Genomic DNA, 10,032 nt, shown 5'->3' with positions numbered 1-10,032 from the left:
TGTTGGTGTGTTGGTGTGAGAGAGAGATTGTGCTGCGCTGGCTCTTGGCCTCAGCTGCTGCTGCTCTCTCTCAGCCTTGCCTGACTTGCCTGGAGTAGAGAAGACATGTAAGGTAAAACAGTCTTGGGGTTCTTGTTTTTATTTTAGTTAGTAAAAGGACTTTTTAAGACTCAGTCCCTTTACTTATCCAGATTTGGGTGAGTGAGTACTGGGTAGCTTATTTGGGGTTAGAGTTAGGGGGTTCTGCTGGGGGTGGGAACCTGGGGTGGGGAGGGGTTGCCAATTTGTCCATATCTTACTTTAGTGAGAGGACTTTTAAAAGTGCAGTGTCCTTTTACTTTTCTTGATTTGGGTTGCTTGGATATCTTGGGGTTAGGGTGAAGGGGTTTTTTTGGTGGGGAGGGGTTGGTAAAGTTCCTGTATTGTTAAAAATTAAGTTTTTTACTGTTTTAAAAGGATTCTGTGTTTAATTTGTTGCTGTTGTGTTGTGCTGCTGTTGTTCCTTTTCTCTTCTGGTTCTGGTTCTTGGGGGGGGGGGCTGTTTGGCCTAATTTTCATTGTTTAAAAGGTCACTTTTTTAACAATTGTGTTTGTTGGCCTTTTTTTCCTGTTGTCCCTTTTCCTGGTTCTGGTTTGGGGGGGGGGGGTTGTTCTTGACTGATTTGGCCTGAGGTTTCTTATTGTTGAAAAGGCCACTTTTTAAAAAGTTGAGTTTGTTGGCCTTCTGTTTGGATCTATTCTCTGTTGCTGCAGGTTTTGCATCCTCCTGTCCTGTTGTCCCTTATCTTGGTTCTGGTTTTGGGTGCGGGGAAGTTAAGTTAAGTTTCTTTCTGTCATGTTTTAGTTTTTTTAAATTACCTCTGGTTGGTGTGAGAGGGTTGGTATGTGGGCTGTGTGGGGTGGGGGGGGTTATACAGTTGTTTTTAGAGTCTGAAGCTGCTTTTGGTTTGCCTAGGGCCACTAAATAGGCTGCCTCACTAATAATGGTGTTTTTAAGGATTGTGTTTTCTGAAATTTAAAAAAAAATTAATCCCGTTTAGGGCTTTATCTTCTTTCAAAATTCAACTAGGCCAGATAGGGGCGATTTAAAAAGATTTTAGGTTTCTCATAAAAGGCAGCGTGACTATTAGGCCACATCAGGCTCCCTTTTAAAGAGACTAGGATTGCAGTGCATCTTGCTTTCAGCCACTGAAAGCTGGTGCATCCTTAGATTTCCATAGGGTAAACCACAGCTTCTCTCAAGTTATAGGGGACACCTGCTTTCTAGTTTGCAAGGAAATCAGGTTTGTCCCAGGATCTAGTTAGGAGAAATTTCACTAGGAAGATATAACAAGGATTGCCTTCATCTCAAGGTAGCTTTTTAAAAACTGTAGCCAGGTAGAGGCAGGATCACCTAGTCTCCTAAACTTTACCAGATCACTACTACCCCAACCCAAAGAGGGACAGGTTAGGGACCAAAGAAACAAGCAAACAAGTTTTGGTGGGAGGGTTTTTAAAAAGAAGTCAGGGCACCTGTTGGTTCAGGGTACAGTGTAGTGAGTTAGGTTTGTAAAAAAAAACACTCTCAGTTCAGGTTGTGTGAGACTGGCCAAGGGTGACATGAGTGACAGGCAGCAGAAGAGGGGCCCTGGGGGCAAGACCAAGGAGAAGACTAGAGGGGTGGAGGGGAGGGGGAGGACCCAGGTCTCCCCCACCTGTGTGTAGGGCCACACCACAGCCACCTTCCAGCACTCCGACCTCTGGCCAGAGTGTGATGAAGAAGAAGGCCTGCCTTGGGCCCTTCATCGAGGCTGCTGCTGGGGCGCCCCCAGCAGAAGTGCCATTAGGTGCTGGCACTGAGCAGGGGTCTGCTGCTTGGGCAGTCTCTCCTCCAGCTGATGTCGTTTGGCCTCAGCAGCCGGAGGAGGGGCAGCAAGAGCAGCCTTCCTTGGAGATGAGCTTTGGGGACAGTTTTCTGTCCAAAACGATCACCCCAAGGAGGGTGCAGAGTGTCTTGCAGGAGCTGGAGGAGAAGCTGGTTGAGGAGGACCAGCCCCCTTCTTCGGTTCCTTCAGACATCAGCAGTCCTTCAGGGGATGGCCAAGAGGGGAGGCCGCATGGGGTGGAGGGGAAAGAGATGGAGACACACAAGGTGCCTCCATCTCCACCCACTTTCCCCCGATGGCCAGCCCCTCCTGCCACCCCGAGACACGATGTGTCTGCCCCTCACAGGAAGTGGCTCAGGGCACCCAAGCTGCCAGTCAGCTTGGGCATCCATACACCTCCGAAGTCTAGAAGCATTTTCGACTTATGGAGAATCTACGCTATGCACAGTGCCAGCTGTGCAGGGCCCAGATCAGTTGTGGGCGGGACCTTCCCACCTGACTCAGGGGGGGGGGATGCGGAACCACCTGCAGAAGCACCACCCAGCGGTGCTTCTTAAGGGGGAGCAGGCTGGTGCTGGGGTGCCCAAGCAGCCAACACCACACAGCCAGAAGGACTGTCCCATCACAACTACCTCCAGAGCTCTCCAGGGGAGTTCCATGGCAGTGCAGGGTCGCCAGCCATCTCTGCCTGAAATGTTTGGTGAGGGTGGCACCTGTGTGCCAAGAGGGGGAATTAGGCATGGCAGGAGGGTGATCGCCTGGAACCTTGCCAGGTCAATCGCCCATGGGCTTCCATTTTCAGTGGTCGAGAATCCTGGGGTACTAGGGTTGCTCGAGTACCTGGCGCCTGGTACAAAGTTCCTGCTAGAACCACCATTAGCAGGACCAGTGTGCCAGCTGTTTTCAGGGCGACCAGATCTGTGGTGAAGGCACAATTGTCCCGTGCTGCCGGGGGGACTGTGCATTTCACCTCAGATATCTGGAGCTCTCAGCATTCATTTGAGGGGTATCTCTCCCTGACTGCACATTGGTGGCAACCCAGAGAGCTGCAGGCAGTGCAGGGTGGGGGTGGAACTGGCACTAGTGGCAGGCAGGGTCAGGGCCGCCAGGCCGGCTATCGCTGGGCCTTGCTGCACGTCAAAGCAGTCGACACACCACACACGGCGGACACTCTCAAAGCCATCCTGTCATGGCAGTTAGAGCGCTGGGTAGGCAGGGACATCGCCATGGGCTTCGTGGTGACTGATGGTGGCTCCAACATCAAGGCAGCTGTGCAGCATCAGGGCCTAAAAGGCCTTCCTTGCATAGCCCACCTTCTCCACCTTGTGGTTAAGGATGCATTGGGCCAGACGAAAAGCCAGGATCGTCGGTATCTAGTCGTGACTCATGAGTACCGACTTCTGCTCCAGAAGTGTCGGCACATCACGGGTCACTTCTCACGCAGCAATATGGACTCGTATCTGCTGAGTGAGAAACAGACACTGACAGGCGTGCCAGGTGACGTCAGCACATGCTGGAATTCCACCTGTGCCATGCTAGAGCGCATGGTGGAGCAGAGAGCAGCCCTGGATGCCTTTGTCTATGAGATGAGGGTCTTTCGGGATGAGAACCGTCTCACCCAAGAGGATTGGGTGGCCATTTCTCAGACTGTGGAGGTTCTTGGGCCCTTCAAGACTCACACAGAAATGCTCTCGTTTGACATGGTGAGCATCGCACTGGTCGTCCCCATGGTCCACATGGCCCGTGAGGATCTGGCCTCATTTCTAGTGCCAGCTCAAGGCCATGCAGACGTTCTTCCAGTGGTGCGCGCCCTGGTTCTTAGGCTGCAGGAAGGGCTTGAGGCCCACTTTCAGACTTTCACCCAGGATAAGTCTTCATGATGGTGACTATGTTAGACCCGTGCCTTAAGGCACAGTTGCTGAGCGGGCCAACGACCTTGATCGCTGGCGAGACGAGCTCTCCCAGAAGGTCGAGTGTTGCAGAGTCAGGGGGGGCCCAGTGCCGGTAACCGAGGAGGAGGGGGGTGGAAGCAGCTCATCTGCCACTTCCACTGCTGTTCATCCCCAACCTCCCTGGCTAGCCATTGTTTCCCATCAGACTCACGCCACAAAGAGTCCTAAGATGACACTCATCGGGCGGCTCGTTGACCCCTCCGGGAGCGGTAGGCCCCTGAGAGCGGAGATGGGTACTGTGATAGTGAGGGACTATCTTTCGGTGCCCAACGAGTCGCAGGAAACGTCTCCTTTGGACTACTGGGTCACGAAGGAGGGGGTCTGGCCAGCCCTCTCCTCCGTGGCCAAGGCGTTCCTCTCATGCTCACCCATGAGCGTGCAGAGCATGCACAGCGAGCGCATCTTTTCACATATGGGCAACATTGTCTGCCCACATTGCAATCGCCTGCAACCCTGGACAGTTGAGCAGTTGGTCTTCCTGAAGGTCAACTTGCCTCTGTTCGGCAAACCCTGGGTTACGCAAAAGAGCCTGGACCAGCCAACCATCCATCACTCAAGATAAGTCTAAATGCTTCTTGCTTTGTGTCAGATACAGAATGATGTGGAGCTAGGTGTGGTCCACTGCTTCTCTTGTTTGAGAGTTGTGTTGTTTGGGGCAGGGCTGGAGAGCTGGCATCTGTAGATTGAGTGTTCTGTGACAGGGAAGCTGGCACCTGGGTGAGAGACCCAGAACCAGCAGCAGGCTTGTTGTGCTTGGCCAGCTCTCCCCACGTTGTTTGGGGCAGGGCTGGAGAGCTGGCATCTGGGTTTGCTGCAGCCAGATCTTCAGAGCAGACCTTGAGTAGATTGTGTTTTGTGTGGCAGTGATGTTAGGATTGGCAACTGGGTCTATCTTGGTTCCAGGCCAGCAGGGTTCATAGAGTAGATAGATGGATGTAGTGCTTTTGGGTACTATAGGGATTTTCTGGTGTGAAGTTAGGTTTGGCTTTGGGTGCCTGCCGCTCCCCTCAATGGATCCGGATCCTGCCCCGGCACACCAGGTGATGCTCATTGAGTCCCTCCCCGAGCAGCCGCTCCATGCTGCTGAGGTGGCTTGGGCCACAGGCAGGGACCGCATCCTCGCCCGGGTTCGGGACTGGGTGGGGAGGGGGTGGCCTACAGGCAGGGTAGACACGGAGTTCAGGCCATTCGCAGCACGCAGGGACGAACTATCCACGCACAAGGGGTGCTTACTCTGGGGCAGCAGGGTGGTGGTTCCCCCCCCCCCCATGCACAAACAAGTTTTAAACGCACTCCACGAAACCCACCCCGGAATTGTGCGAATGAAAGCCCTGGCCTGCAGCTACGTATGGTGGCTAGGCATGGATGAGGAGATCGAGGTGTGGGTGAGAAGGTGCCAACCATGCCAGGAGTCCCGGCCCGATTCGCCTAGCACCCCTGCCCACTGCTGGGAGTCCAACCGGCGGCCATGGTCCTGCCTACATTTAGATTTTGCTGGGCCATACCAGGGCCAAATATTCTTCATCCTGGTTGATGCCTACACCAAATGGTTACAGGTGATCCCCGTGGCATCCACATCCACCACAGCGGCAGTCAGGGCTTTGCGGAGGTTTTTTTGTACACACGGGATTCCAGACACCCTGGTCACTGACAACAGGACGGCGTTCACGTCCCGGGAATTCCGGGAGTTTACCAGTCAGTACCTTATCCAGCACATTAGATCCGCCCCCTTCCATCCGGCCACCAACGGCCAGGCTGAATGCATGGTGAGGACCACCAAAGAGGCCCTGGGTCGCGTAGTGCAGGGGGACTGGGACCACCGCCTGGCAGCCTTCCTGTTCCATAACAGGATTACCCCCAACCCCACAACGGGGTCGAGCCCTGCTGAACTACTCATGGGGAGGAAGCTGATAACCAGGCTGGACAGGTTACACCCAGACCGGGCGACCGACGTCCGCAATTCCCCCGAAGTCAGGGAAGCAATGTGGGGGTTCTTTCCGGGCGATCCGGTTTGGGCAAAAAACTTCACGAGTGGTCCGGAGTGGGTAGCAGGCTGGGTACTGCGGGTAACGGGGTCCCGATCATACGAGGTGTCGACGGAGGGGGGCCAGATCCTCCAGAGACACATCGACCAGCTGCGGGGCCGCACCGTACAGGACGTGCCAACAGGAGCCGAGGAAGCAGCAAGCGGGAGCGAGCAAACAACGGAACCGCCGGACGCGGCCCTACCAGTGCCGACCCTGCCGTCATACGATTCCCTGGAACTGGTCGACCCAGACCCGCCGCGGGAGGCAGTCCGCCAACCACAGGAAGAAGATCGCCAAGAGGGAAGCCCCTCCGAGGGGGCCGCCCCAATGCCCCAGGCGACCCCAAGGCGATCAACCCGGGAACGCCGGCCCCCTGCCTACTTGCAGGATTATGTGACTTGAACTTGGGGGAGAGGAGTGTAGTGTATCGTGCTTCAGTTAAGCACCATGCGACACACAATAGAGGCGACCAGGGGAAATCCCCTGGTCACTCGACACAGCGCGCAAAAGCGACCCGCCAATCAAGACCTGTGGCGGGAAGTTTGACGGGCCAGGATAGGTCTGGGCCAGCTAAGGGGCCGTTCCGGGTAGAGTGTATATAAAGCGGGTCCCGGCCCGCGTTGCCCGGCTTGTTGTGATGTACCAGCAATTAAAGCATGTTGCCTTCAACACGTCTCGTCTCCGAGTACATTACAGGGGCCAAGAATCCCAGCTACAAATATAAATTGATGGGGTGTGAACTGGCAGAGACTGACCAAGAGAGGGATCTTGGGGTCGTGGTAGATAACTCACTGAAAATGTCAAGACAGTGTGCGATTGCAATAAAAAAGGCCAACGCCATGCTGGGAATTATTAGGAAGGGAATTGAAAACAAATCAGCCAGTATCATAATGCCCCTGTATAAATCAATGGTGCAGTCTCATTTGGAATACTGTGTGCAATTCCGGTCACTGCACCTCAAAAAGGATATTATAGCATTGGAAAAAGTGCAGAAAAGGGCAACTTGAATGATTAAAGGTTTGGAACACTTTCCCTATGAAGAAAGGTTAAAATGCTTGGGGCTCTTTAGCTTGGAGAAACGTTGACTGCGGGGTGACATGATAGAGGTTTACAAGATTATGCATGGGATGGAGAAGGCAGAGAAAGAAGTACTTTTCTCCCATTTTCACAATACAAGAATTCGCGGGCATTCGATGAAATTGCTGCGCAGTCGGGTTAGAACGGATGAAAGGAAGTACTTCTTCACCCAAAGGGTGATTAACATGTGGAATTCACTGCTACAGGAGGTGGCAGCAGCTACAAGCATAGCCAGCTTCAAGAGGGGGTTAGATAAAAATATGAAGCAGAGGTCCATCAGGGGCTATTAGCCACAGTGTGTATATATATTTGTGTGTGTGTATAATTTTTTTGGCCACTGTGTGATACAGAGTGTTGGACTGGATGGGCCATTGGCCTGATGCAGCATGGCTTCTCTTATGTTCTTATCACTGTGACCTTTGATCAATCAGTATTTTCCTGTCCAATCTACCTCTCAGGATCATTATGAAGATAAAGGGGAGGACAGAGAGCCATATATTCTACCTTGATCTTATTGGAAATAATATGAAATGTAGAAACCAGAACTCACAGGAGATTCGCTAATATAAAGAATCCATTTTGAAAATTTTTTGGAATGTCTTAAGAACAAGTTTAGCTGATGTTATTTTTTTCTGTTATTACAACTTCTGTTTCTTCATATTTATCTCCAGATTTCTCTCTCTCATAACAAGCCACAGCTGATAAACATTCCCCCCCCCCGATGGATTATTTTAACTCTTCTAATAAATTATTTACTACTAATTCATATTTCATTATTTAATAATGAATATCAGTTACTTCTTTATGAAGGCAAAAATGTGCTGTGTGATCATATATGTCAAGAGCTTAATTGGAACGAATGGTAATCAAACAATTTAAGAATATATCCTAGTGGAACTCTCAGCTGATGTAGGCATAATCACCTTTTCTAAAAAATGTCAAAGAAACAAAGAAGAATAGTTTTCTCACTGTGAAAACTTATCAAAAACTCTGAACAGAGGTCTAGAGGTCTTCATTAATGTTAAAAAATTGTCAGGTAGATCAATTAAGTAAGAAACTCAGCAAGGTTAATGTGGTTTCTTGACATGAAAAAAACTTTGAGGTAAATCCTAACTGTGCATACCAGGTTCAAATCCAGTCCTTCTAGATCTCAGATGAAAGAAAAGGAGGGAAAGGATCAGTGAGTTATTGAGGGCACAAGAAATCCCCCATAGCACACTTTTCCATAGAGAAGAGTTAGATAAGAGTTAAGGTAGGACTACTCAAAAAGAAAGTCAATTCTGTATGCAGCCTTGACTGAAAATAAGATGAGGATGGAAGTAAGGATGCCATTATCACTTTAAAACATAATAAATATAATAAATTGGGGAGAGTAAACCCCCATCAAGAACCAGTCAATTTTATTAATTTCAATTTATTTTTCCCTCAATCAGTGCTTTGTTGATTCCAAGCATTGATTCAGCAGTTAAGTGTGCAGACTCTTATCTGGGAGAACCAGGTTTGATTCCCCACTCATCCTCATGTAACTGCTAGAGTGACCTTGGGTCAGTCATAACTCTGTTAAAGCTATTCTCTCAAGAAGAGTTTCTGTCAGAGCTCTGTCAGTCCCAGCTACTTCACAGGGTGCCTGTTGTGGGAAGAGGAAGAAGAAGAAGAAAATAGAAGATATTGGATTTATATCCCGCCCTCCACTCCGAAGAGTCTCAGAGCGGCTCACAATCTCCTTTACCTTCCTCCCCCACAACAGACACCCTGTGAGGTGGGTGGGGCTGGAGAGGGCTCTCACAGCAGCTGCCCTTTCAAGGACAACCTCTGCCAGGGCTATGGCTGACCCAAGGCCATGCTAGCAGGTGCAAGTGGAGGAGTGGGGAATCAAACCCGGTTCTCCCAGATAAGAGTCTGCACACTTAACCACTACACCAAACTGGCTCTCCAGTTTGAATGGAAAGGAGATTGTAAACTGCTCTGAGACCCCTTCAGGTAGTGAAGGGTGGGGTATAAATCCAATCTCCTCCTCTTCCTCCTCCTCCTCACCCCCTGGACTTTTGCTAGAAAAAAACAGTTGTGCACTACCAACATAATGATGACACAACATTTCAAATTTCTGAATGATCTCCCATAGCAAAATTATGTCACTATTAAAAAAAGGCTGAGGGGCCAGATGCACTCCTGATATATCTTACATACCAGTGATACCATGTTTGCTAATAATCCCAAAGCACTCCCTGGGATCTATCAACCAAGAAATGAATGAGGCCAGTTCAACACTGTTCTACTCAGAGCCATTTCATTCACATCATAACACATCTGAATTCAGACTGACAAGTATCTAGATAGTTTAGTCCAAGAAAATTTGGAGTCACTTGGCCACCACCTATTCCACAGCTCCCACTAGATGCTGCTGGCCATCACCCTTGCCAGGAGTATCAAATGTGACACTGCATGACTTAAGGGTGCAGGTACCACCTTGGCAGCACACATGCAGTAAGATGCAGCAACTACTGCTAGCAGATGCTACTGCTTAAATGGATCACATCCCAAGGAATTTTGGCTCTCACATCAAATGTTTGGATCAATTCACAGGAACAAACTGATGGGACACCGATGTGGTTTCTGAGTGGGTCTCTGCAAAGGGGGGCAGCTTTGTGATATGCCAAGCATAAACCTCAGTTACTATTTATATTTTGTCACAAAGCTGAAAAAGTCAGCTGAGGGAAATGTAAAGCCAGTGTGAGCTACATATACAGCGCCTGGTAAGAAAACATGTTGGGACATATTCTTCTACACACATTGTCCTGGTTTTAGCAAAACTACTTCTCATGCAGCTTCTGCTTTAGTACCAGTAGTTTGGCAAGGAATTAGGCAGAAAAAAGTCAGAAGTCAATAGAGGTCCTCTAAAGTTTAAGAAACAGGGAGAGCCAGTGGCACACCAGATAAGTGGGTCAAAGTATGGCATGTAAGCAAAAGCAGAGAAAATGCTGCAAAGCAGTCACAGTGAAAGAATAGTACGATGAAGGAGAAAAAGGAGGAGGGGGGACTTAAGGATAGCAGCAGCAATGCTAACTATACAATAGTCTTGATGAGCCTCAGTGTGGTTTCTTCTTGACTTTA

This window comes from Heteronotia binoei, chromosome 4 (genome assembly GCF_032191835.1).
Source record: "Heteronotia binoei isolate CCM8104 ecotype False Entrance Well chromosome 4, APGP_CSIRO_Hbin_v1, whole genome shotgun sequence".
Lineage (NCBI taxonomy): Eukaryota > Metazoa > Chordata > Lepidosauria > Squamata > Gekkonidae > Heteronotia > Heteronotia binoei.
The sequence above is the reverse complement of the archived record's forward strand: the minus strand, read 5'-3'. Positions refer to the sequence as shown.